The sequence below is a fragment of the Leptonotus elevatus genome, chromosome 14 (genome assembly GCF_054856555.1).
Source record: "Leptonotus elevatus isolate MCC_2025b chromosome 14, RoL_Lele_1.0, whole genome shotgun sequence".
In the NCBI taxonomy this organism is placed as follows: Eukaryota; Metazoa; Chordata; class Actinopteri; order Syngnathiformes; family Syngnathidae; genus Leptonotus; species Leptonotus elevatus.
Genome location: NC_141252.1, coordinates 6626721 through 6632720, shown reverse-complemented (window position 1 = coordinate 6632720; position 6000 = coordinate 6626721). Strand labels below are relative to the sequence as shown.

Here is a 6000-nt window from a genome sequence, read left to right as displayed (position 1 = left end):
ATATGGTCACTGCAACTGAATCAGCTATTAGGGAGAATAACGTAACAGAAACCGAAGGGGAACAAATTGTTGTAGACAGCTTTATCCAATGCCAAAGCCCCACTTCCCAACCACTCCCAAGAGGAAAGGACAGCTCTTCAAACATGTATAAAATTGTATTTAGAAATAAATCTCAGAAAACACTGTACAGGGTCTTCAAATAAATAGCGAATTAATTAAATAAATATTGCCATCATTAAATACTGTAACAAAATAATGAATTATTTGAAGTATTGGTATGAATTTTGAAATTAATAAATATTTGTTTAAAATTTATTTATTATTGTAGTGGAATAATAGGATAATTGCTATAAATTATTAATTGCAATTTAGTAAATAAATCCACCAAATGAACGATGTACTTAACTCCTTTTTAGAACATTTTGTCACCTCTAGGCCTCCATACCATTGCGACAGCACCGCCTGGTGGTCTCACTCGGTTAAGCGAGTTCAGCGCACTTAAACATTCGACAGAAAATGATTAAGTGGTGGGATTGTACAGTTTTGTACTGTTTTCCAAAGTTTCACACGGAAGGACGATGATTTTGGGAGCTAATTTTCATACTCTTTTGAATGAGCTTTTAAAGATTCGGCAGTGAATTCCCTCCATGATGAGGTGAGTTGAAACACCTGTGGCATTGTGTTAAATCAGTTGATCAAGCTAACTGTTCCTGTAACCCGATTGTGGCTAAAACTGCAAATTGTCTCCCTTTCCTGTATTTATTCAAAATATTATGTTGGTTTGTTGTTGTTTTTTACTTGCTAGGCTTGACAGGTTCAAGCGAAAGCTAATCTATTTTCTGCGTATACATTTTCCAAAAAGGGGTACCCATTCAAGTTTAACTAAAATTATTAATTTCCGCTAATAATGCCCATGCTTTTGAATATTAGCCTATATCATTATAGAAAGTATTATTGTAGAAAGTAGTTAACACGTCTGTTTACCCAAGAAGAAGTTGTTGTAAAGTAAACAAGACAACATTTTTTACTTGCCACTTAAGTGTAAAACATTTGTTAACCACTATAACATAAAATCTACATTTTAAAAAACTAACTTTTTTTTATGTCTTTCAACAAGTGATGCTAGATTCATAGCATCCACTCCGTGACATGCTTAGTGCCATACGACACAGAGGCTTAACTAATGCCTGTAAATATGCAAATGAGATGAGTTTATCATGGATAAACAGATGTTTCAAGATGTTGAGGAAACTTCGCTGTGCCCCACTCAAAACATGGCACACCGACTCGTCTCCTCGAGGCCTGGCCAGTCACCGCCGCTTTGATCAGCGTTCATCCCGTCACCGCGCGGAGGGATCAGCGTCATTTGTCATTTAACACACCACGCTGGAAAAATAAACAGCCGTCTCTCCCGGATATTTATATGCGTAAACACGGGATGTGTGACTTCATCGTCATCATCAGAAACGCGAGAGGTTTGCGGCTTCTTGGCTAAACATCAACATCTGGCATCCCGATGATTCCAAACAAACTTCATTTTGTTTTGAAAAGTATCTTTTGTCAGGTTGATGGGGTGAGTCGCAGGGCTTTTGACGTTGCCTAAAACATGACCTAAAGAAATATTTAACTCTATATCAGATTGGCCAGTATTTTTCATTTTTTGTCAATCTTGTGATCGGCGGCGTTGTTGCTGCCATAAATGAATTTTGGCCGCCATTTATGTCTGATAGATTGTGACAGTATGGCGCAATGGCTAATCAGCCATGGATGGCGCTACTGAAGAGGGAAAAAAAGTAGAGCAAACAAAGGGACTGGAAGTCCCCAGGTTTATTTTATGAATAATAAGAAAAAGTAGGTTTCTTGGCGCTACCACGCGTCACGATTTCGCGTACAAGTCTAAAGGCATCAAATACACTGATGGCCAAACGAAAAAGTGCTGCATAGGGCAGGCATAACAAAAACAAGGAGGCGCCATCTTGTGGCTCGGCGCCATACTGCGGATTGTTACACATATTCAACATTTTGACAAATATTGGCATTGCGTTAAAAAAAAGATCTGACAACCAGTAAGATATCAATTTAAAACAGTTTTCTTTTTTTTGTGTATGTGAGAAAAAAAAACCGCTTTCTACTCTGGGAACTCTTCGCATCATTTTTTGTTTAAAAATCTGTTATTTTGAAAGGAATAACTCAGATGTCATGCAGTAGTTTTGTGATTGTGAAGTTTTGTACGCTCTCAATAATTCAAGCATCCCATTATTAATGCTAAATTCTATTTTTACACACAGCTTGCCTTTTGGGGGCTTCTGCTTGATTTAGAATCAACAAAGCACCTCTTTTGAAAAATTGTGCTCGACTGTTTTAGCAATAGCTCACCTTAAAGTTGACGTGACCACAAATAGAAATGCTATTTTTAGTTTGGAGACTTGTAAAGTTTAAGCACATACTTTTCCTTCTCGCATAAATGTATTGTTTGCTCTCATGTGTCCCCTGTTGATTTATTCCTCGCTTTTATCACATGACTTAAGTATAAAGAGGTCTCCGAGGGAGGGTGATCATTATTTACATTGCCAACGGCGCTTTGTAATGTAGCTACTTTAAAAGGCAATCTACAATACGGTAACTACCTGTAGATAGATTATTTAACACAATGGCACTTAAATACCCCTGTACACCAATATGGCACATATAGGTGTATACTTTTATGTGAGAAACATTAACTCACATTGAGGCCAAGCACTTAATTTTTGCCGTGGACTGAAAAACAAATGTACAGGGTTTAAAATTTTATTCCAGGTTTTTACAAATCCTGTATACCGTATCAAGATAGCTCCCTCTGGTTTGAACAGACATACTTTTCCACATGAACCAAAATATTTTGCACTATAGTTAGAATTGTAACCAACATGAAAACCAGAGAGTTCCCAATGGCTGAAAAACAAGCAATTGTGAAATTAAGACAAGATACGCAATAGGCCAGAGGCAATATAACAGTGCTGAATTAATTTTGAATTCCCTGAAAAAGAACCAGCTGGTGTTCTAAGTAACAGACAGTGACATGGATAACAATAGCAGCCGACCAGTGAATTAATGAGAGAACAATAAAGACCCTAAAACCACTTCCACAAGATCATAAACACAAACAAAAGCTTAGATGATACACTGCAGGATGAAAATAATAATAATTTGGAACAATAATAGGGAGGCAAGGCTGTAGTTTACCACAAATAAATGCTGATGCTTGTAAGAACCCCCCCCCCCCCCCTCCAAAAAAGGTAGAAGGTAATGAACAAGAGCAAAAGTACAGATGCCGCACACAAAGATGCAAAAACACTGATGAGCTAAAATAATTGGAAGGACAGCCTGGAGTTGATGTTGGTTGACAACAAAATGGTGGCACCCTATACTAGCTTGGCCAACTTTCTTTAACTCTCAGTTAAGTATTAAACAAAGCAAAAAAAAAGACATTCAAATTGATTATGACTCTCAGAGATGGTTGTGTTCCCCCCAAGCTATCAAAGTTTGCTGCTTTGCTGCCCCATTGAACATGTTGGTGGAACTGGAAGTGATGCTAAGTGTCCACTAGAGGGCGCCATTGATATCTATTTGGAAGTCAATTGCGTTTGAGTGCAAATGTTTGGATTGTACAACGCTTGCGTTATTATACAGAGTTGATGGCTACTATATTACATTTTCTTTAAGCAAATGATTACATTAGAACAAAGTACATATTTTTTTATATAAAGTGTAGAATGTGGGAGTAAAACTGGTCTATGAACTGAAGCAGTAGACTCGAGTATACAGTGTCTCTTTGCAGCAAACTAATGCACTCAATTTTGTTCGATATGCTGATTTATCTGTAATATGCTCTTATGGGACTGTAAATTATGACAGTATTTTCTTGAATACGGGAAGAAACATTTTACTACCATAATGAAACTATCGATTAGTTTTAACCTTGCATGAGAGGAGAAATTGCATTAAGCAGACACACAGAATGCAGCAAGGCCTTTTTTTGACTAACATGCCAGTGTAGGTCACGATTAAATAAACTCTATTACTCTAAGTGTGGCACTTTGTAATGCACAGGGACAAAGAAAAAGAATCTCAACTAGTACCCAAAAGAGCGTCTGCTCGACAGCTTTCGGCTCTGTGAACCTTCAACAACACAAGGGCAGAAAAAGGAGGGGGGGGAAAGGGGATCAGGGTGGGAAAACGCGTCACATGAAACGAGGAAGATCCTCCTGTGATAAACACATAGCTACACATCCCACCGGACCCCGGTGTCTGCGCGCTAAATAGTGAGCGTGTCTGCGCCGCGCCACTACAAGGCGAGCAGCGGCGCCGAATCCGTGTTTTGTCCCTAGGTTGTTCGTTTGAGAGCGTCACTTTGCATTCTCCAGACGCGCTACTCCGCAGCGCCCCTCGCGCGAGACGTGCATAATCACAGCAAGCGGGGAGTGCGCCGGAACAAAGACTGGGGATGTGTAAAGCATCATATACTGTACATGGGGGCCTTTATATTGTAACCCTTTCAGGTAGTCTTATGGGTGGTTAGGTTTTTGTTTTGATTTGACGCGCTCACAAAGGGAAACGTCTCAGCTCAGTACTTCAAAAAAGGGCAAATTCCCCCTCGACAGACCACATTTCAGTAGAGCATGCTGCGAGAAAGACAAGAGCTGTTGTGGCTTCTCGGCTTCTCATTAAAAAAAAAAAAAACAGCAATCAAACCCTTGATGTGCTGTTGAGTGATTGGAACTGTCAAATAAAGCATACAGTCGAGAAAACCCTATCTCCACTCCTGGAAAAAAAAGACAAAATATATATATATTTTTTACAAAAAATGATTGACTAGTTGTTGACGGTGAATTCTCACCTAATTGATGATGGTTAAAAAGTCTCTTTTTGTTGAGGTTGTCACGGCAAATACATGGTCAGGACCCCGCGGAAATATACCGCTGGTGAGAACATGGCCAAACCAATTACTATTTTTGTTGTTGTTGTTTTTTTGTTTCCACTTGCTGTCGACTAAAGATGATAAAACCTGTGCTGAGGAAGTATAGGTAACGACCAATCATGGCTCAGTTTACTGACCAAACTCAGAAAACACGTGAGCCACGATTGGTCGTTACCTACTTCCTCAGCACAAGTGGAAAAATGTGTTGTTAAAGTTATTATTTAGTAATTGTACAAGAAAAATAATGATGTTATCAAATTCATGCTGGACAAAATGTTAACTTAAAAAAAAAAAACTTTATTTGGAACATTTAAAATGACAATAAAACAAAAGAGCATCATTTGACAATTGTGTCAAAGAAACAAACAGAGACATTTAAGCAAGTTATTCCACAAAACAAGTATGAAATATAACTTTTCGTTCTCCATAAATAATAATAATAATGACTAACAAAGAAACCCATTTACAAAAGAAAATAATTACTGTTCGAGATGGAATGAAGGATGAAGCAACTGCTAATGTAGTCCTATCCCACTGCTGAAAATGGCTCAATGAGTCAAGTATCCTTTTAACCCCCCCCCCCCAAAAAAATCGGACAATTTTTAAAGATTTTTTTTTGCTGTCTGCTAGAATTATTTATTTCAAGTTTAGCATCACACTGTACCTCTACAATTTAAACGGTATATTTGCTAGATTGGTTGCTAGCTTGATAGCTAACATGGCTAATATAAAAATCGAAATTATATAAAACCCCCCATTGAGTTTTAATGAAAACTTTGTGAGGTCGACTATGCGACTTTATTTCTAATGTTTGACATGATGTGCTACTTGGAGAGCTAAGCATTTTTTGAGCTAGATACTTTTAATAACAATTTTGGGAATCACTGTTGACCATCATGCATTACCTCGTATGGCCTCTGGATGGCAGTATCAGGCTGCGCTAGCTCCTGCCAACCATGTCTCCCCTCTCCCATTAGTGAGGCCTAGCGGAGGCCCCCTCCAACATGTCTCATAAATGTCAACACCAATACAAGTAAGGGAGA

At 38.4% G+C, this 6000-nt stretch overlaps 1 long non-coding RNA gene across 2 annotated transcripts in view; it reads left to right on the top strand.

Moving 5' to 3' along the window:
* The first annotated feature begins 473 nt into the window (after positions 1 to 473).
* LOC147162758 (uncharacterized) overlaps positions 474 to 6000 on the top strand; it is a 121580-nt gene continuing 116053 nt past the window's right edge. For both annotated transcript variants that reach the window (XR_015097118.1, XR_015097119.1), the window contains exon 1: positions 474 to 655. This is a non-coding gene — a long non-coding RNA (uncharacterized LOC147162758). The remainder of the gene's footprint in view (positions 656 to 6000) is intronic.